Below are 23,797 nucleotides of genomic sequence, written 5' to 3'. Positions count from 1 at the left end.
CCTTATTCTTTATTTCTATGTATATGTGTACACATATACATACATGTATAAACATAATTTATGCTGTACACATATTCAGATGTTTAATTTTTTCTATAGATAAATATGTAAATATATTTATTGTGCATGTATACAGTTTATATATATATAGACATGCATACACACATATGCATGTATGTATATGTATCTGTGTGTGTATACATATGGAATATCTTTCTTTGAAGATTTTTAGGAACATAAAAAATATGAGATCCTAACAATTAGCTGTTCTAATTGGTTCTGTTGCCAGATTATGAGAGTATGAAAGTTGAGAACCTCTTGTTTTCTTATATCTCAGTGGAATCAGTAACTCACTTCACAGATATAAAGGTCAAGACAAATGGATTTGAATGTCTTTTACAAGGTTATATTTTTAAAAATCAACTTCAAGCTTAAAATAAGAGTTGCTGTTCCTGCATACACATTCCAAATAATATAATCAAAGTAGGCTCAGATCACTAAATTGAGTCAATTGATTAAAAATATAAACTGAGTGTGACTGGGTATTTAATTTTATTGGAAGAAAGTGCTTACTTAATTCCTGGATAAAGAAGAGTCTATAGCACAGCAAAAACCTTAAACTTAGCTGAAAGAATTAAACACATTTGCAACTTTAAACAGTGAAAAGTTCAACATTATGAAATGTAGCAGAAATTCTATCTAGTGCTGAAGGAACTCCAGTCAGGTAACTTAGAAGAAATAACTTGAATAAAGGACCATTCTCCTCAAACTATAAGCAGCCCAGTGAACTCAGGAAATCTCAATGTCTTATCAGGGATCAAACAAGAAAATAAAATCAGTAATAGAATCCATCAAATGTAAGAGAGTTAGCCACTGAAAATGGGAGATGACTGAGCAAGAAACTTGAGATGTACAAAGGCCATTTGGAAACTTCAAAAGCATTGCATGGTCTAGAGATCTTGCAAGGTGACAGCTAGCCTCTTCCTCTACCATGGATGTATAATCTCAGCAAGTAGAAGTCTATCCAGGAATCAGAGTTATTCTTTTATGCTCATTTATTTTCTACATAAATGCCACATTACAATTATACTAGAAGTTTGAACCATATTGTTTTCATGGATCTGTGTGTTTGCGGTAAAGTGTGTTTTAGCCTTTGCAAGGAGGACTTTTTAAAAGGTATTATGCTTTCTCTAGTCTATGCCCCTGGATTTCTGCATAGATAGAGCTTTCACCTTACTTTCACCAGAATTAAACAGCTATACTACTTCCCAGTTATTTCCAAACTATGCTGCCAGATAACTATTATTCTGCTTTCTAACTCCCCTTTGTATGGTTTCTCTTCTCAACAGAATATAAAATCCTAGATAGTAGAGACCATCTTAATGTATCTTCAACAATCCATTCAGTACCTGTTATATATTATCATTTGATACATACCTTTTTAAAATATATTTTAATGTATTTTAATTCACTAATTTCAGATATTAATAATTATGTTTTTTAAAAGTTAATTAAGGGGTGGAAGCAAGAGACAAAGAGCAGACATGACTTTCTGTGAGCTCCTCTGACCTTCTCTCAAACCAATGACATATTAAGCCTCTAAACTGGTTTAGTCAAAGAATCCACAAATACTTGGAGTATAACACATTCCCAGAGGAATATACCATGGAAGTATTTCAGAACAGTCTGTTTAAAACGGGCAGGGAGACATTCTGCCAAGCCCAGAACAAAGTACAAGGAGATGGGGGAAAGGAGCTGGGGTGGGAGTCAGAATGTTGCAGCTTCCATGCACCTGGGAGCTTCCATGCATCTTCTATGAGCCTCTTAGGCTACTCTTTCCTGGTTGCAAGGAGGTGGTATGGCAGTTTTTCTACAAAAGGCAAACTGTAAACCACCGAGCCCCGGGAAGAACAATAGACCTATCCACCATTACCCAGCACTGGAAATCAATCAGCAGAACTGTCCCAGAGCACATTAAATCAACTGTCACTCCTTTGCATTGAACAGACCTTAAGCTTTAAAAAAATGAATAAAACAGCAAAAAGAACTCTCATCATAGACGGCTTTTATTGAGAGACAGAACAGACCTCAAATTGTAAGATTTCTAAAGGTAAAGCAACTCAAGATGAAGCCCCAAAGAGAATCATGAGATGTTCCCCATTTCACAAGGCTTACTTGGAAAATTGTATAAAGAATCTTAAAAGAGAGTTAGAAAAAAAAAATGGGAAAATGAAATCAGATCATTTCAAGAAGGAATGGAAAAAATATATAATGCCTTACAAAAGAGATGTGAAAAAGACAACAATTCACTGAAAAACAAAATTTATGAAATGGAAAATAATGCAATGAACAAAATAATTTAATTGGCCAATTACAAAAAGAGCTAAAAAAGTTAACTGAAGAAAATAATACACTAAAAATTAGAATTGAACAAATGGAAGTAAATGACTAAGTCTTCAAGAATCAGTTAAAGAAACACAAAAAATAAAAAAAAAGAAGTATTTGACACCAATAGTGTCAGCAGCTAATCATGTGTCACCAATAATCATTTGAGTTCTGGGGTGGTAGCATCTTCCATACCATCAGTTTTGTATTCAGATCATCTCTCTCAGTTATTAGTCAGTGAAAAACCTCTATGGAGAAATAACAAGTTATTTGTACTGCTGATCAAGTGCCAAATGGGCCAAGCAAGTCAGTCAACCAGAAAAAGTAAGACAACCAGAAGGAAAGAAAAAAGGCAACATGTGTCAGACAAATCAAGCTACTACCATTACCTTAAAGTGACGGTTCCCTTTTCAACAACCAATTCTCTTTTTGTTAGGGAAAAACATAACTCACATGTAAAAATATATTTTAATATCTTAGTCTGGCAATCACAAAATAATATCTCAAGACTTTAACTTCCATTTGTTCAATTCTAATTTTTAAGTATTTTCTTCTATGATTTTATTTTATTTCCTCCTTTTCTCCCTCTCCCAATTTAGCCAGTCTTCTAATTTTTAATAAGCTCTTATCTTTAGTGAGTTTTGTACCTTCTTTTTTATTTTCTAATTTTTTGAGATATTATTTTGTTTTTTGCCTCTTTTACCAACCTATTGACTTGCTTTTCATAATTTTCTTCCATTATTGTCATTAATTTTCTTGATTTTTTTCTGTTTCTCTTATTTGATTTCAATTTTTTGACCTTTTTCTGGAATTATTTTGGGGATTGTGTTTATTTTTATTTATCCTTTTAGGGTCTGCACATAGTTGCTATGACTCCATTGCCTTCTGAGTTTATATCTTTATTTTTCTTTTCATTATTGTAAAGATTTATGCTCAGAGTTAATTTTTTCTCATTTTCCCAGTTTATTTTTGACTTTTTACCTTATATTTAAATTAGGCTTTGCTCCAGAGTTAAAGAGGATACTGTCTTAAGTTTCAGGGTTTTTTTAGCTGGTAATTTCAAAGCTTGTTTTAAGGAAGAGCTTAGAGGGTCTGTCCATTTTTGGTTCTTCCAAGGTGGTATGATTTAAGGAGAAGTATGATCTTTGCATTCCCTGCTTGAGCTCTGGTGACTATAAAATTCTTATCTGCTCCATAATTGTGACAATGGTCCTTGCTTTCCTATGAGCACAAGTGCTCTTACTCCACTTGTTTCTGGAAATGTAACTTTGCCTCCTGCTCTCCTTGCATAGAAAGTTTTTTTTAATAATTTCTACTTTGAATATGAGAACATGACCTCTGATCCCTAGTGAATATGACCAAGGGCCTCTGATCCCCTGCTGCTCCATGTGCTGCTCTTTCATAGGAATGGGCAATGCAAAATGGTCCTGCATCCAGTGATAGCACAGAGTTCCCTATAATCTCTTTCTGACCTATTGCTTAACCCCCTTATCATCTGTGAGCCAAGAACTTCTTCAATTGCAGTTGCCTCTAAAGCTTGTTGCTGTCTTGCTAGGACACAGCTAGAGCTGCACTGTGCACCAAATATAACAGAATTTTCTTGCAGAGCTCCTATGCTGAAGAAATTGTTTCAAGCCCAACCTTTTGTTGTTCTTGCTGCTCCAGAATTTGACTTGGGGTATTATTTTAAAGTTGTTTGGCTTAGAATTTGGGATTTCAGATGAATTTTTTTGTTGTTTTTTTTGTTTTGTTTTGTTTTGTTTTTTGGAATGTCCTAACTTTTATTTATTTATTTATTGTCTCCTACTTTTTTTAAATAACTTTTTATTGACAGAACCCATGCCAGGGTAATTTTTTACAACATTATCCCTTGCACTTACTTCTGTTCCGATTTTTCCCCTCCCTCCCTCCATCCCCTCCCCCAGATGTCAAGCAGTCCTGTTCATGTTAAATAGGTTACAGTAGATCTTGGATACAATATATGTGTGCAGAACCAAACAGTTCTCTTGTTGCTCAGGGAGAATTGGATTTAGAAGGTATAAATAACATGGGAAGAAGAACAAAAATGCAAGCAGTTTACATTCATTTCCTAATGTTATTTCTGTGGGTGTAGCTGCTTCTGCCCATCCTTGATCAATTGAAACTAAGTTAGATCTTCTCTTTGTTGAAGAAATCCACTTCCATCAGAATACATCCTCATACAGTAGCGTTGTTGAGGTATATAATGATCTCCTGGTTCTGCTCATTTCACTCAGCATCAGTTCATGTAAGTCTCCCCAATCCTCTCTGTATTCATCCTGTTGGTCATTTTTTACAGAACAATAATATTCCATAACATTCGTATACCACAATTTGCTCAACCATTCTCCAATTGATGGGCATCCATTCATTTTCCAGCTTCTAGCCACTACAAACAGGGCTGCCACAAACATTTTGGCACATACAGGTCCCTTTCCCTTCTTTAGTATCTCTTTGGAGTATAAGCCCAGTAGAAACATGCTGGATCAAAGGGTATGCACAGTTTGATAACTTTTTGAGCATAGTTCCAAATTGCTCTCCAGAATGGCTGGATGTGTTCACAATTCCACCAACAATATATCAGTGGGACTTCAAATGAATTGCTGACTCTACTGCAACATCTTATTTATTGTTTTTGAAAGACATTATTATGGGAACAAAAAAAATAATGGAACTTAGAATGTAATTGATTGTAAAAAAAAAAAAAAGTAAGAAAGTTATCAAAGTATTTTTCTTATCACAAGTGAACTGTTTCTCACATTCTACATGCTAACAACCACCCAAATATGATTTTGAGGGAGAAAATGTTGAAAAAATAATGATACCTTCTGTATTATCTAGTTTTATGATCTTTTCCCTTGTACTCTTTATTTCCAGTGCTTTACAAGTAGGCCAAAAATAAGAAACATTTTCAATAATCGACATGGAGTTGGTGATAGAAAATGCAAAACAACTTTGAAGGTTAGGTGCACCAAATAAGAAATGTTTGAAGGCAAAGTAGAATACACACACACACACACACACACCTATCGACACCCAGACACATCCTCACCCACCAAGATACATCCAGACACCCACCCACCCAGACATGCCTAAATCTGTGTTGCTCATATCTACCTGCTCTTTTGAAAAAAGTGATAGGACTTCAAAATTAAGAAATGAAGCAATGGACAAAAGAACTCAATCAGAAAATCACACAAAAATCTCATTAACGCACTTTTTTGAACCACTTGGTAAAATCATCATTGGATTACATTTTTATACAGCAATATAGTTCTAATCATGTGTATGTTCTTTTTTTTTCAAATTAAGAAAAACAATATGATTTATTTCAAAGCATAAGAAAATATCTTTATTTTAAAAAATAACTGAATATGTCTCCTCTTACTTTAACAATACAATCTGTTATTTGTGTTGTTGTTTTCTCTAACCACAACCTCTAGATATGTCATACTACCTACCACTGATAAACATTTGATCTACTATCTGAAACAACCAGAATTTGCCATATCTTCATCTTACTTCTCTGTGGAACTCAGTCCTTTGTTCAATCATATATCAATTCTATCTTCACTCTCCTCATGACGTTTATGCCAAATTGGGTTTGATTTACTATTGAAAACAAACCTTGACATTTGAATTCACAAGGTCAATATTTCTAGAATAAGAATACCAATCATAACCCCAAGTACAGGAGATCTAATTCTTGTTCTGACAATCATGCCTTACTACATATTTTACTTACTATATACATACTCTTCCCTTTGGTGGTATTCTTTATGGTGGGAAGAGGAAGGGTGCTATCGAGGAGTTTTCATTCTAAGTCATCCCATTATCCTCTTCTTTTTGCTTATTTACCTTTCAATCTAATTTTTCTTATCCTTTCCTTTGCTTTCCGATTTCTTTGGGAAAATGGACTGAGATGAAGACTTACCCTTATGCTAAGTGGCAATTTAAAGTCTTGGATGTTACTTGGTGGGCAAATTTATCTAAGATACTTAAAAAAGTTAAATGACTTGACCAATGATACACATATTTTATGTCAGTTTTCTTGATTTCAAGGTAAATTTCTTATCCATTAGGACTCCCAATCCTAGCATATAGTATATAGGTATTTGATAAATTATTTTAGTTTGTTTTATTTCCAAACATTCTATAATTTCATTTGCAGATTTGCTTTAGGCTGAAAACACTCAGAAAGCAAAATATGTATTAATTCTTATATGTGCATCACTTTTTTGGTACGGGTCAATAAGCCTAAATAATAAATTAATGTCACATTTAAATAAATAAATAATTAGCAGTATCTTCAGTGGAGGTCAGATAAAAACTTCTCTTTTGAAAACAATGACAATTAAAAATTTACTAAAACAAGCTACCCAAAGATAAAGATATTCAGCAAAATTGGGTATGTGATCAGTCACAGTTGACTGATTATATATTTTTTCTTATTCATTGAGAGGAGCATGATTTGTCCTCTCATATTAGACAGTTGCTAGCATAGGGCATTGCCTCACATAGTAGCATCTGATCTTATCAATTTATATTTTAGAAGCTTTTTTTTTCTGGCTGAAATACAACACTTATTGCAAGACTAAATTAAATACAACTAGAAAATGCTTTTAAGAAATTTTCTTATGGTTCCAAATTGAAGTTTAATATGAACATGCACTACAGAATACTACAGGAAAGTAATTCATGAGTGACTGGCATGTCAGGTGTAAGTCCTAAATGCATTTGAAGCTAAGTGTGACAAGAATAATGATTAGTGTGGAAGTTCTTTATTATTGAGACCCATAAATTTTCAGTCCTGTGGGTTATTAACATTCTGAGTTTACTTCTTTGCCTTTTGTGCTTATTCTATATTTGAGATTTAGTTTTTAATGGTTGATTGAACAATATACACACATACATGAATATACACATATTTGCATATATACACGGACATGTAAATGAGCATAAATGTATGTATTACATATTATACATTATATATTATATATTTGTATATTATATATTATATTTTATTACCATATATTACTACATATACATATATGATACATATAATGCATATATTACAAACTACATGTTAACTGAATGTATATATTATATGCATATTACTACATTCATATTATTTCTATATGTAATAAACAGAATACATAACAGATATGTGTGTACATATTCTATATATGTGCACAATACATATATGATAAATATTTGGCACATATGCATCTTATTCCCTAATTATAATCCCATTAAAAACAAGAATTATATTATCTTTCTATTTTTTTAAATTCTCTCTCTCTCTTCCATATATACCCAGTCACAGACTCATATACACATGCACACATATACACAAATGTGTATGCATACATACATATACATTATATCATGCATATTATAAATAATACATATGTGTTGTATATTTGCACATGTATACATGTATGTGAATTCATAGTATAAGCTAGACAGGATAACTGAATTTGTCATTTAATCATTTATTCATATGTGATTATTTGTGGACCTGTGTATCATATTCTCTATGTCTTTTTTATTGGCAAAGATAGTGATTTGTCATTTCCTTCTCCAGGTTGGGTAAAAAGGATAGATTGAAAAAGAGAAAGACAGAGAGAGACAGGAACAGACACAGAGATTTGACAGCAATATATCACTTTTATCTGAGATTTTCCCAGAACATTTAAAAGAGGAAGGTAGCTTTGAACTCACTTTTGAAAGAAAGGATGTCACCATGCAAAACTATGGAGATAATTGATTTCAAGAAGAGAGGAGGCTTGGACAAACAGATAAAAAAGAAGGAAAAAACCTATTCAATTTTTATCATATGCTTATTTTGAGCAAGAAAGAATATTAGGCATTATGAATAGAGAAAGAAAAATAATAATAAAATTCTTTAAATGGGTTTCTTTTTACTAAAGAAAGGAGTGAGAAAATGAGAAGCATCATAAGAATAGGATTTTTCTAAAATTTACTTTGTAGGAAATTTATGAAGTCACTAAAATATCTATTGGGAGAATGTTATTAGGCTAAGATCTTAATGACGCTAGCTATTGGAAAAATTTTATCTTTGTTCCTGTTAATAAGGCAAAATTGTTATATAAAAGAATTATACAGGTTGGTTTTCTTCTTTGAATAGGATGTAAAAGAACAGGGTCACCAGAAGTTTTTTAAATTATCAGAAGCAAAACTATCTCTTGATAAAATAGAATAAATTCCTGAAGGTTTAAAAGAGTGAAAAGATAAAATAGAAAGATAAGGTAAGAAAAAAAGAAGAAAAGAAATGTGGAGAGGAAAAAAAAAAAAAGAAAGGAAAGAGAATCTGAAGACATCAAGAAGAATCCGACCAATATAAGCAGTTTATAGGTTAAAAGAATTTCATTTTTTTTTCTGAGGCAATTGGGGTTAAGTGACATGATTAGGGTCACAGCAAGGAAGAATTAAGTGTGTGAGGCCAAATTTGAGATCGGGTCTTCCTGACTTCCGGGCTGATTCTCTATTCACTCCACCACGTAGCTGCCCCTCAACATTATTTCTATATAAATACAAAAGAGATCTGCCCACTAAGCACTTGGCATGAAGGTTATTTCTACAGTTGGATAAGATTCAGGAGAAAACATTCTGATTTCCAAACAATGAGGAGATAAATTTAAAGATTACTTTAGGATAAAGATCATTCATTATGGATAAGTGCTAATTAAGAAAAGAAGAGGCAGTATGGGACTTCATGTTACAAAGTAACAAAGACAAAATATATTATCTTTAAATAAGTGGTTGATATCCCAAAGTGAATGTCCTTTACATGAGAAAAGCTTTATAATGTTAGCAAGTCTCATGAACACTATTTACTTTTAGTAATTCAATATAAATAATATAACCATTGCTCTATACTCAGTAGACATAGCACAATGAATCCACAAAGGAGACTTAGAAGGAATGTATCCAAGAGGAACAAATGATGAACATCTCATCAACATCTCCAAAGAACTCTAGATCATAGATTAGAAAGTAACCTCAAATTTATCAACTCAGAAGTCATTGGTAATAACAGAGAAAGAAGACTCATTTCACTAATTAGATCACGTTGCAGACAGGTTAGAAGAGAGTAGGAGGAGAAAAACTGAAAGAACAAAGCATAGATCACATTTTCATTGAGAAATAGAGGATATGCATAGGATGACAACTAGTGAGAGTGGTAGATTTTTGTAAGGTTCTCTTAATAGTAGCGGGCCTGGAATCTCTTTATAGATAGACATCAGGGAAGGAACTAGTAGATAGGGGGAAATTTAAATTATTTAAGAAGGCAACTAGGGGACTCACTGGACAGAACCCTGTGCCTGAAGATAGGAAAACCTATATTCAAATCAAGTCTCAGATACTTAGTAGTTGTGTGATCCTGATTAAGTCACTTGACCTTATTTCCCCCCTTAATTCCCTGGAGAAGGAAATTAGTCCAGTATTCTTGACAAGAAAACACTTTGGGTAGTATTGAAATTTGATATTTAACAGATCTCAAAGAGTCAGATGTGATTGAATGACTGAAAAACAAGTAATATATAAAGTGGCAGGAGAGGTCATAAGAAGATGAAATGAAAAGTAAATGAAGAGGAATTGAGAAGAAAAGTCATCTCTTCCCCAGTTACTTACAATGAGAAATGATGTCAAGAGGTTATAAAATGAGGGAAGACAGATCAAAGGAGGTAAAGTAGGAAAAGAGGTATTCAGGTGATAGGTTAAGGATTATGATTCAATGAAATATTAGAAGAAAGAGAGAAAATATTAAAGAAACTATGGCAGAAAGCTGACTAGAAAATCAAATATAGAGGAGTAAGAGAATAGTCTTGATGTAGTAAGGACATAGGTAATATCATAAATTTGTATGAAATATATAAATTTAGTCATCAAATTTATAGCAGACTAATTTATCATAGTTACATATGTTCTAATAAGTTATATTGATTTGGAGTCATGATCTACTACAACATGAACCATGGGTAAAGTTTGGCAAAACATGAACAAGGGTAAAAAAAGAGAAGTTGGGTTTACAGATAAGAAGATAGTGTGGGATCCAAAGTGTAGAGTTGGAAATTGAGGAGAGTGAAAAGATACTGAAAAGGAACAAAAGACTTGAGCAACTGAACATCATGATGAAAATAAGTAATACATTAGGAGGAGTAAGTAAAGCATAGAAAGACAGAATATTATTACTGGATTAATTCCAGACTTCTTGACAATATTATTTCAATTGTTTAGATCTAATATTATTTGTGTAGAAAGTGTTTTATAATTGTGTTCATATACTTTCTGACTTTGTCTTGGCAGATAGACTTCCAAATATTTCACATTATCTACAATTATTTTAAATGGAATTTCTTTGTATCTCTGTCAGCCTGGATTGTTCAGCATTCCTGCTTCACTAAATTTAAGGTTGTTGTCAAGGTACGTCAATTTCATCTTTATAACATCTTTTTAAATCCTCTTCCCTTGTCTGACACTATCACCAGTTCTGCAAGCCTTCATCATCTTATGTCTGGATTATTCCAGCTTCCTTCTGGAGGGTCTTCTTCTCCAAATTTCTCCCAATCCAATTCATTCTCCATTCAGCCATTAAAGGGATTTTTCTAAAATGCAATTCTGATCATATAATCCCTCTGTATACTAAACTCCAGTGGTTTCTTGTTGCAATCAGGATTAAACATAAATTATTCTGCTTGTCATAAAAAAAGATCTTTCATAACCTAGTCCCTTCTTACTTTTTCAATCTTAACATCTTGAACCCTAAAAAGTACTTTTCAATCCAGAGACCCTCATCATCTGGTTGTTCTACAAACAAACCAGGCATTTTTCTAGCTTTCCCCCATATTTTCTCTGGCTTCCTTCAAGCCTTAATTAAAATGCTATTTTTTTTTCACTAACTTCTCTTGATTCCAGTATGTTCTTCCTTTTCATTGTTTCATATATATCTTGTATACAAATTGTTTTGTATACATTTCTTGGAATGTTACTTATCCCCTTTATATTGTAAGTTCATTGAGAACAAGAAGTTTCATTTGCCTATTTTTGGATCCCCTGCACTTCATACAAAACCTGGCACATATTAAGCAATTAATGAATGGTCAATATTTATTTGATTGAGAGAAATGTGAAAGGAAAATATCGAAAACAAGTAAAAGTTTGCTAACTAGCATAATATGTCTTTCATGCATTATAGTGGAAAGGGCAGGATGATGTAGAATTGAATATATTGGAGGTAGGGTTGAGGTAAATGGAGATGAGAGAACAGGAAGTCAGGGCTGGGCATATGATTTAATGGAAGTTGGGAGATTCAGTATCACTTGAATTGGGAGAATAGAATAACATAAGAGTTTGCCATTAGGGTATTTTTTCACATAAATAATTAATAGTTAGGGAGAGGTTTCTTCCTAGGTAAAAGACGTTTTTCTGTCATGGTGGAAGACCTTGAAAATACCAGCTATAATAGATAAAGAACAGTAATGTTATTGTTCAGTTATTTCAGTCATACCTGACTCTTTGTGACCTTATTTGATGTTTTCTTGCCATAGGTACTGGAATGATTTGCCATTTGTTTCTCCACATCATTTTATAGATGAGCAACTGAAACCAACTGGCTTAAGTGACTATCCATAATCATATACCTAATAAATGTCTGAGGCCAGTTAGTCTTCCTGACTTCAGGCAGGGTACTCTATCCACTATACGACCTAGCTATACAACCTATCATAGACATAACCAAAAATTTAAAAGAGAGAAAGAGAGGAAGTGATAATAAAAAGTAAGTTCTCCAAGGGTTTAGTTGCAACTACACAAAGCACAATTACTAAAGAAAGTGAAGAGATCTTAAAGTAATAAAGCAAGTTTAAAGTAAAAAATGTCAAGACTTGATATTGATTTAATTAATGAAATAAGATTTTTAAGGAAAATAAATGTAAAACCTTAATAAGAAAAAAAATAGTAGGTATATAGCAAGGATTCAGAACTGGATTACATGTGTTAAAAAAGTATCTTCATATGACAAAAATCAAGCCAATTTGAAGAAAACCCTTCTAATTGCTGAAAAATGATTATTACTTGATATTCCATGTGTATTTGAGATTTGGAGTTGGGGGGAGCATGGGAAAAGAGACTTCTTACTTTTCTTAAGGTCTAAACTTAGTACTGAAAAAGTGGGATTGGAGGGGCGGAGCCAAGATGGCAGAGAAAGCACATGCGACTTTGTAAACTCTTCTCTTACCCTCCTTATCAATATTATATCGAGCCTCAAAAATAGTCTTCACTGCTACAATTCATAAAGATAAAAAGTGTAACAACTCACCAGCCGAAGAAAATCAGCAGTCTTGCCAAAAAAGGTTTGTTCCAGGGCTGGGGGGGGAGATCAGCGCAGACTGGAAGAGAAATTACTTTACACTACAGGGAGAGCCTCAAACCGAAAGTGAGAGCACAGATTGCAGCACAAGCTCTCAGCCCCAACCTGCAGTATGGGACTTTATCTTGGGGCAGTTGCAAACCTGCATGGCAGGAGGGCACAGCTCAGGTTAGCCTCTAATCTGCACAGTGGGGAGCTCGGCTTGGAGCCATAGAGCTTTCCCAGGGCCGATTTGTCGGGCAGAAACGTTGGGGTAGAGTTCCGGGCAGACTTCCGGTAGAATCTGGGCGGTCTGCAGTCAGCTGCTAATACCCACAGCCCCACAAGAGGCTCTGGCCTGGGACAGTGACACTTTCACCCATTAGTCTCTAGCCTAGGGCAATCGCTAACCCACACAGCCCAACTGGGCACTTTGATAGCTCTGCCAGTGCTGAATCCACCTCTGGTTGGGGGAAGGGAAAACTCTCACTCACAACACTCCCATACCTTGGAGCCTAAAACTGGTTTACATCTTTCCTGTTCTGCAGAGGAAGCTGGTATCCCCCTTGCCTAGGAGGCATACCCTAAAGGCTTTAAAACACGAATAAAAAGATGAAAAGAACGACTGACAGCTTCTATGCAGAAAAAGAGCAGGTCAGCAAACCTGAAGAGACTAACAGCAAACATGTACCAGACAATACCCCAAAGGGGAATGTCACCTCTCCTCTGTTATATGATGCTCTCATAGAAGAAACCATTAAAAGTCTCAAAAGAGAGTTAGAAGATAAATGGGGAAAGGAAAGAGAAGCCTTACAAGAGAGCAACAACTTCCTGAAATACGAATTGGAACAGATAAAAAATTCCCAGGAAGTGCAGGGAAACAAAATTTGTGAATTGGAAAAAGTAAAAAAATCTCAGGAAAGTAAGAATTGTCAATTGGAAAAAAAAAAGAGTTCACTAGAAAGTAGGATTTGTGAATTGGAAAAGACAAAGAACTCGCAAGAAAGTAGGATCTGTGAATTGGAAAAAGGAAATAATTCACTAAAAAAAAAAATTAGTGAAATGGAAAAAAATTCCACAGAGCAAAACAATACATTTAAAAACTCAATTGGACATATACAGAAAGAAGTAAAAAAAGCTAATGAAGAAAATAATTCTTTAAAAATTAGAACTGAACAAATAGAAACTAATGATTCATTGAGACAGCAAAAACCAGTCAAGCAAAACCAAAAACTGACAAATTGGAAAAAAACATGAATTATCTACTTGCAAAAACAACAGAGTTGGAAAATAGATCTAGAAGAGATAATCTGAGGATTATTGGACTTTCCAAAAATTATGATGAAAAAAAGAGCCTAGATACTATTTTACAAGAAATCATCAAAGAGAACTGCCCAGATGTAATAGAATCAGAAGGTAAAATAGGCAGTAAAAGAATTCATCGAACACCTTCTGAAAGAGATCCTAAAATAAAAACCCCAAGGAATATTGTGGCCAAATTTCAGAACTATCAGATTAAGGAAAAAATTTTACAAGCAGCCAAAAACAAAACAAAACAAACAAAAAAACAATTTAAATACCGAGGTGCCACAATAAGGATCACCCAAGATCTGGCTGCCTCCACATTAAAGGATTGAAGGGCCGGGAATCCGATATTCCAAAAGTCAAAAGAACTTGGAATGCAGCCAAGAATAAACTACCCAGCTAAGCTGAGCATATTCTTCCAGGGAAGAAGATGGACATTTAATGAAACAAATGAATTCCATTTGTTTCTAAGGAAAAAAACAGAACTGAACAAAAAATTTGATCTGCAACCATAGAACTCAAGAGATGCAGAAAAGGCAAAAAGAACTCTTGAGAATTGCATTTCTGTTGTGGATATACAAAAAGAATACATGTATAATTTGATTTTACTGATATAACATAAAAAAAGGAAGTAGAAATGGAAAAGGGATGATGGAAGAATAAGTTGGAAGGAGAGATAAACAGAGGGAAACCACATCCCACGAAGGGACAAAGGAAACTTATCATATCTGAGGGAATTTAGAGAGGGGGAGGAACATTGTGTGAACCTTACTCTCATCAGAGTTGGCTCAAAGAAAAAATAATTGACATTTGTTTTAGAGAAAATTCTCGCCTCATTAAAAATGGGGGAGAGGAAAAGGGAAAAGAAAAAGAATAATAAGGGAAGGAAGGGGAAAAGATTCAAAGGGGACAAGGAGGGATTCTAAAGAGGGTAAGCACTGTGATACAAGTGGGGTACATAAGTTCAAAAAGGGGAAAGAAGGTTGGGGGAGGCAAGAAAAAGTAAAGCATAATCTGGGGTTATTAGGATGGCAGGAAATACAGATTTAATAATTCTACGTAAATGTGAATGGGATGAACTCCCCCATAAAGAGGAGGCAGATAGCAGACTGGATCAAAAGTCAGAACCCTACAATATGCTGTTTACAAGAAACACATTTAAAGCAGGGAGATACATATAGAGTAAAGGTAAAAGGCTGGAGCAAAATCTATTATGCTTCAGGTGAAGTCAAAAAGAGGTAGCCAACCTTATCTCAGATCAAGCAAAAGCAAAAATTGATCTAATTAAAAGAGATAAGGAAGGAAACTACATCCTGCTAAAGGGTAGCATAAACAACGAAGCAATATCAATATTAAACATATATGCACCAAGTGGTATGGCATCCAACTTCCTAAAGGAGAAGTTAAGAGAGTTTCAAGAAGAAATACACAACAAAACTGTAATAGAGGGAGATCTCAACCTTGCACTCTCAGAATTAGACAACTTAAACCACAAAACAAATAAGAAAGAAATTAAAGAAGTAAATAGAATATTAGAAAAAATAGGTATGTTAGTTCTTTGGAGAAAATTGAATTGAGATAGAAAGGAATATACTTTCTTCTCAGCAGTTCATGGAACCTATTCAAAAATTGACCATATATTAGGACATAAAGACCTCAAAATTAAATGCAAGAAAGCAGAAATAGTAAATGCTTTCTTTTCAGATCATGATGCAATAAAAACTACATTCAACCAAAAGTTGGGGGAAATAGACCAAAAAGTAATTGGAAACTAAACAATCTCATCTTAAAGAATGATTGGGTGAAGCAGCAAATCATAGATGCAATTAATAATTTCACTCAAGATAATGACAATGATGAGACATCGTACCAAAATTTGTGGGATGCAGCCAAAGCGGTAATAAGAGGGAATTTTATATCCTTAGAGGCTTACTTGAATAAAACAGAGAAAGAAAAGATTAATGAATTGGCTTGCAAACTAAAAAAACTAAAAAAAGGCCAAATTAAAAACCCCCAATCAAATACTAAATTGGAAATTCTAAAATTAAAAGGAGAAATTAAAAATATTAAAAGTGAAAAAACTATTAAAATAATTAATAAAACTAAGAGTTGGTTCCATGAAAAAGCCAATAAAATAGATAAGCCTTTGGTAAATCAGATTAGAAAAAGGAGGGAGGAAAATGAAATTAGTAGTCTTAAAAATGAAAAGGGAGAAGTTTCCACCAATGAAGAGGAAATTAGAGAAATAATAAGGAGTTATTTTGCTCAACTTTATGCCAATAAATTTGATAACCTAACTGAAATGGAAAACTACCTCCAAAAATATAGACTTCCCAGACTAACAGAGGAGGAAATAAATTGCTTGAATAGTCCCATTTCAGAAAAAGAAATAGAACAGGCAATTAAACAACTCCCTAAGAAAAAATCCCCAGGACCAGATGGATTTACATGTGAATTCTACCAAACATTTAAAGAACAATTGACCCCAAAGTTATATAAATTATTTGATAAAATAGGGAATGAAGGAGTCCTACCAAATTCCTTCTATGACACAGACATGGTACTGATACCTAAACCAGGTAGGCTGAAAACAGAGAAAGAAAATTATAGACCAATCTCCCTAATGAATATTGATGCTAAAATCTTAAATAAGATATATTAGCAAAAATACTACAGAAAATCATCCCCAGGATAATACACTATGATCAAGTAGGATTTATACCAGGAATGCAGAGCTGGTTCAATATTAGGAAAACTATCAATATGATTGGCCATATTAATAACCAAATTAACAAAAAACATATGATCATCTCAATAGATGCAGAAAAAGCATTTGATAAAATCCAACATCCATTCCTATTAAAAACACTTGAGAGTATAGAAATAAATGGACTTTTCCTTAAAATAATCAGCAGCATCTATTTAAAACCATCAGTAAGCATCATATGTAATGAAGACAAACTGCAACCATTCCCAATAAGATCTGGAGTGAAACAACGTTGCCCACTATCACCATTACTATTTAATATTGTATTAGAAATGCTAGCTTTGGCAATAAGAGCTGAGAAAGCGATTAAAGGAATAAGAATAGGCAATGAGGAAACCAAATTATCACTCTTTGCCGACGACATGATGGTATATTTAGAGAACCCCAGAGATTCAACTAAAAAGTTATTAGAGATAATCTACAACTTTAGCAAAGTTGCTGGTTATAAAATAAACCCACATAAGTCATCAGCATTCTTATATATCATTAACAAAATCCAACAGTCAGAGTTACAAAGAGAAATTCCATTTAAAGTAACTACTGATAAGATAAAATATTTAGGAATCTATCTGCCAAGGGAAAATCAGAAACTTTATGAGCAAAATTACACACCACTTTTCACACAAATTAAGTCGGATCTAACCAACTGGAAAAATATTAAATGCTTCTTGATAGGGAGCAAATATAATAAAGATGAATATTACCTAAACTAATTATTTATTTAGTAACTATACCAATCAGACTCTAAAATATTTTAATGGCCTAGAAAAATAACAACAAAATCTATATTGAAAAAAAAAAGATCAAGAATTTCAAGGGAATTAATGAAAAAAAAATCAAATGAAGGTGGCTTAGCTGTACCAGATCTAAAATTATATTATAGAGCAGCAGTTACCAAAACTATTTGGTATTGGCTAAGGAATAGATTAGTTGATCAGTGGAATAGGTTAGGTTCAAGGGACAAAACAGTCAACAACTATAGCAACCTAGTCTTTGACAAACCCAAAGACCCCAGCTTTTGGGATAATAACTTATTGTTTGATAAAAATTGCTGGGAAAATTGGAAACTAATGTGGCAGAAACTAGGCATTGATCCACCATACAACAGGTCAAAATGGGTTCATGACCTAGGCATAAAGAATGAAATTATTAATAAATTAGAGGAACACAGGATAGTTTACCTCTCAGACCTGTGGAAGGGGAAGGACTTTATGACCAAAGAAAAACTAGAGATCATTACTGATCACAAAATAAAAATTTCAATTATACCAAACTGAAAAGTTTTTGTACAAACAAAACTAATGCAGACAAGATTAGAAGGGAAGCCATAAACTGGGAAAATATTTTTATAGTCAAAGTTTCTGACAAAGGCCTCATTTCCAAAATATATAGAGAATTAACTCTAATTTCTAAAAAATCAAGCCATTCTCCAAATGAAAAATGGTCAAAGGATATGAACAGACAATTCTCAGATGAAGAAATTGAAGCTATTTCTAATCATATGAAAAGATGCTCCAAGTCATTATTAATCAGAGAAATGCAAATTAAGACAGCTCTAAGATACCACTACACACCTGTCAGATTGGCTAAGATGACAGGAAAAAATGATGATGATTGTTGGAGGGGATGTGGGAAAACTGGGACATTGATGCATTGTTGGTGGAGTTGTGAACAAAACCAACCATTCTGGAGAGTAGTTTGGAAATATACTCAAAAAGTTATCAAACTGTGCATACCCTTGGATCCAGCAGTGTTACTACTGGGCTTATATACCAAAGAGATCATAAAGAAGGGAAAGGGACCTAGATGTGCACGAATGTTTGTGGCAGCCCTTTTTGTAGTGGCTAGAAACTGGAAAATGAGTGGATGCCCATCAGTTGGAGAATGGCTGAATAAATGGTGGTATATGAATATTATGGATTTTTATTGTTCTTTAAGAAATGACCAACAGGATGATTTCAGAAAGGCCTGGAGAGACTTACACGAACTGATGCTGAGTGAAATGAGCAGGACCAGGAGATCATTATATACTTCAACAACAATACTATATGATGACCAGTTCTGATGGACCTGGCCATCCTCAGCAACGAAATCAACCAAATCATTTCCAATGGAGCAGTAATGAGCTGAACCAACTATGCCCAGAGAAAGAACTCTGGGAGATGACTAAAAACCATTATGTTGAATTCCCAATCCCTATATTTATGCCCATCTGCATTTTTGAGTTCCTTCACAAGCTAATTGTACAATATTGCAGACTCTGATTCTTTTTGTACAGCAAAATAACGGTTTGGTTATGTATACTTATTGTGTATCTAATTTATATTTTAATATATTTAACATCTACTGGTCATCCTGCCATGTGGGGGAGGGGGTAGGGGGTAAGATGTGAAAAATTGAAATAAGACGTTTGGCAATTGTTAATGCTGTAAAGTTACCCATACATATAACCTGCAAATAAAAGGCTATTAAATAAAAAAAAAAAAAAACAAAACAAAAGAGAAAGTGGGATTGGATTCCAATCTCTCTTCAGAAAGCAGTCCATGAAGGGAGAAAAAAGACACTGAAAAATAGTCAATAAATAGAAAGACTACCATGTTGATCATGTCTCTGTTCCTAGTTTATCCCATCAGACTTTTAGGAATTTTTCCTTGAGTTACACTGGGACCATCTTCTAGGCTAAAGTAACATATCTCACTCTCACTGTAGGAGATATTTTGCTTAGTATTATCTAGCATGTGCTGATCTATATAATTTCTCTTATTTCTGTTTATTAACAGCTTAGATAGATGGGTTTATTTTACTATTCCTTTTGTATGGATGGTCTTTGTAGAGCTGGCAATTGTTGGGGAGGAAGTCAATCCTTTGGATTTTTAGTTTGTGACATTTCTTTCCCATTAAAGGAATAATGATAATGTTTGTAGCATGTACTTAAACATTATTCCTTTTAGAGAAGAGAAAAATATTTTTGGGGAGGGGAACAAGGAAAGATAAAGGTAATTTTAGTCCATTATTTCTTATCAAGGAGAGAGCAGCTAGGTTTATGTCCCCAGCCTCCTATTCCCATTCTCAGGAATAGATATGTCCCTTGGAGAAAAGTAAGTGGAAGAGAACCCAGAGTTAGAAAGAATACAGATATGACTAAATATATATTGAAGCAATAAAAATGTGGATGAGGAAAAAATTTAGGAGAAAATGATAAAAAGTTGATTCCTCACCCCAGCACACTCCTCTAAGACTAATATGACAAATGTATAATCATGCACATGTTTTGCTTCTGTTCAGTTCACTGAAAGAGCTTACTACACCTAGTAAACACAATATGTAATTCCTTTATTAATTATTTTCCAATGATATTCTCTCCTGCAGAGTAATCAGCATGGTTCATCTTACAAGCAACTCTTGTATAGGGGTAAAAATTCAAGCATAAAATTAGAAAATATAAATCATTAGACAACACTTCTTTAAAATATATATATATATATATATATATATATATATATATATATATATATATATATATAAGCTCCTTGAAGGTAGTAACTATTTCTCTCTCTGTCTCTGTCTCTCTCTCTGTCTCTCTCTCTCTCTGTATCCCCAATGGTTGTCATAGCATCTCATATATAATAAAGGGCAATATCATTTTACTAGTTAATTGAATAGAGTTAAAAAATAAACAATTATATTGATGTGGATACTGGTAGTATAAATCACAATCTATCCACACCTCCATTTCATATATTGTCCAGGTCTTTATGAATGTAAAAGATCCAAAAGCATTGTTGCTATATAGCTGATTAATTTATTTCCTCTTCTTATCTTAGCTTAGCCCTACTATCTCTTATACCACTGTGCTTATGCAATTCTTCACTAGTAATATGCAAAAGCCAATTAGCACCACTCTACCTTCATTTCTTTTTCCATTACACGTTTAGTGAACCTTTCTTTCTTTCCTTGGACATTATTGTATTCCATATTTCACAAGCATACACCAGCACTGGAAGAATATTGATGTTTAAAAAATGGCTTTCATTTCAGAGGGGGATAGTGGTGTGTAATTTACAAAATGCTGTCCAGCCAATCTTATTCCAATTTAATTATGTTCCCAGTTCATAATACATCTATGTCCTCACAGACACACTCAAATGCCTTCTCTCCCTATGCATATTATACTATAGTAAAAATGAATTTTTCATCAAACTCTTTTTATTTCCCTTGTCTAGAGAGTTAGAATAAAATGTTTTGAGAGATTATGAATTTAATTTATATAACTTAAAAGTTCTGGCAATGAGGATTCCTGTCCAAATAACCATCCATAAATGAAAATATATGTTTGGGTTGGAAGAGGAAAATGACTCAATATGGCAAAGTGAGAGAAATAGGCCTAGCTCTCCCAACATACCTTTTATAAAATAAACTAGAAAATATACCAAAATGAATTATGATCAGGAAAGTCATAAGTCTCAGTGATTTTTTTTTTGGAGCTAAAAACATCCCAGCAAAATTAAACATAATATTGAATGAGGAAAAACAACAGCAACAACACCAAAAGAAACACAAGACACACATTAAACTTTCATATTTTCTGTATTTTGTCTCAAGCTAATCTGAATTTAACAGAAAATTTGATATATAAGAACTAAAATCAAAGATTAATTTCAAGGGACTCAATAAGGACACATTGTTTATGTTTTATACTTGGGACTGTAAACTATATATCTAAGACTGACATCAGTAATTATGCAATGTGAAAGAAAAACTGAGGCAGAGTTGAATATGATCTGATTCTAAATAGCAAAACTAAAAAAAAAAAAGGCAACTAAGAAAAATACTAACTGTGCTATATGAATGAGGTGCAGAGGAAGAAATGATACAAAAGCACCTATTCACACTAGAAATGGGCTAAGGAGAGAACAAGATACACATACATACATAAATATACAAATATATACACACACATATACACATATGTGCATGTGTATGTGCATACACACACACACACACACACATACACACAATGAGAAGGATATAGCATCCTCCAAAGTGTATAAAGAAAGGGAGGAGGGAATAGGATAAAATAGAGTATAGAAGGATATGTAGATTAATGGGAGTTGGATAAATATTTTTAAAAAGCAGGATAGGAGGTACATGGTAGAAAAAAATCTAGTGAGAAGCTTGAAAAGGAATGAGTCATGTTTGGCCTGAGGGCCCTCCTTAAATGGAGATTATGAAAAGAAACATACAATCAGAGAGACTAAAAGGATCACAAAAGGATTAAAGGCTACTTTCTAAATGCATTTTTTTTTTTTTTTGGCTAGATTGAACTTCTAAAATGAAAATCTTTCTGGGGCATGGTAAAGAATGAAGAAGCTAATAAAATATGATATGAACACATTATTATAGATGTAGACATTTGTGTGTGTGCTTATATGACTTTAAAATGTAAGTGTTAGAAGGAAGAGAGAGAAAGATAGAAAGAGAGGAGGGAGAGAGAGAGAGAGAGAAGAAAGGGAGAGAGAGAGAGACAGAGGCGGGGGGGGGGGGAACAAGGAGAGAGACAGAGAAAGAGAGAGAGAAAGAAAGAGACAGAGAGAGACAAAGACATAGATGCGCACACACACACACACACAGAGACACACACAAACACACACACACACACACACACACACAGAAGAGATGAAGAGACTGGGAAAGTCAATTAACTCAGTATCCAAGATGACTTTCTGAAAATATGTCCATCTACTCTGGAGGAGAGTTAACATTATTTTATTAGGTGCTCTTTATATTGATAAAACAAAGGCCTGGGCAAAATACATTTATATATTTCTAGTTTATTAGTAAAGGCTCAATAGTTTAATAATTAACCTTAAAATAAAGTGAGGATTTTCAAAAGTTAATGAGGTATTTTGTAGATTAATTAGGGCTCAACCAGGAAATAGCATAGTTTATATAAACAGTACATGACAAATGACATAACACATGGTCTTTTAATGCACTATTAAATTGTAACTGTCCCGGGTAAAAGAAATATACACAAAGACTGTCAAGAGAAGTTAGTCATACATCATCTTCCCATAAATAATAGTTACCTGTCAACACAGGACTGCAGCATGTGCAATATTTCAAATTAAATATGTTTCAATTACCTTTACACCTATACTAATACTATATATCCCCAAAAATTTCAGCAGAAGACTCTAGTTGTAATTGTCGCACTAGAGTCAAAGACATAGCAGTTATTTAAGCAAAGCAGTTATTTACAACATTTTTTTCTTGTCATTTTCCCAAAAGGAAGTCAATCTCATCACATTAGATATTCTAAATGTTAGTTAAGTTAAACTGAAAAGTCTGTTGATATATAATGATATATAGTGGTACCTTAGACTCCTTTGTTTCAAATGCTTAATTTGGTATTCAAACATTTTGAGGATGGAGCCGCTATATTCAGCAGGAGGAGAAGCAACCGCAGCAGCAGTTGGAGCAGAGTAGGGTGGGGTAGAGCTGGGGGTGAAGGTTTGGGATTAGCAGCAGCAGGAACCCAGTGATGGGTGTTAGCCAAAAGGACCCAGGATTTCTGGTAGTCCCAGTCCCGAATGGTTTCAGCCTCCATTGTTTAATCCCCTACCTCCACCAAAGAAAGCTTGGATGGTTTGGGGTGGGGCAAGAGTATAAAGGTCCTGGTTCCTCTTAGAAAGTGAGTTAGGTCAAGAAGGGACAAACTAGTGAAGAATGTGTTACATTAGCGTATTTTTCTGCAGCTAGAAGCTGTTTTCAGGAACCAAATGAAAACAATTAGGGAGGGTCCACTTGTACTTCATTGGGTGTAATTACTATATAATTGTATCTGCTACATCTTTGTCTATTGGAATTTGAACCTTTAATTTTTTTTTTCATTTTTAATGAATGAGTTTTAAGCTGATAAACTGATACAAAAATAAATTTACTGA

At 33.7% G+C, this 23,797-nt stretch overlaps 1 pseudogene; it reads right to left on the bottom strand.

The window, feature by feature from the left end:
* The window catches only part of LOC116422528, a 159,541-nt pseudogene extending 136,081 nt beyond the window's left edge, over window positions 1-23,460 (bottom strand).
* Between the last annotated feature and the right edge of the window lie 337 nt (window positions 23,461-23,797).

Source organism: Sarcophilus harrisii, chromosome 3 (assembly GCF_902635505.1).
Source record: "Sarcophilus harrisii chromosome 3, mSarHar1.11, whole genome shotgun sequence".
In the NCBI taxonomy this organism is placed as follows: Eukaryota; Metazoa; Chordata; class Mammalia; order Dasyuromorphia; family Dasyuridae; genus Sarcophilus; species Sarcophilus harrisii.
The sequence above is the reverse complement of the archived record's forward strand: the minus strand, read 5'-3'. Positions and strand labels throughout refer to the sequence as shown.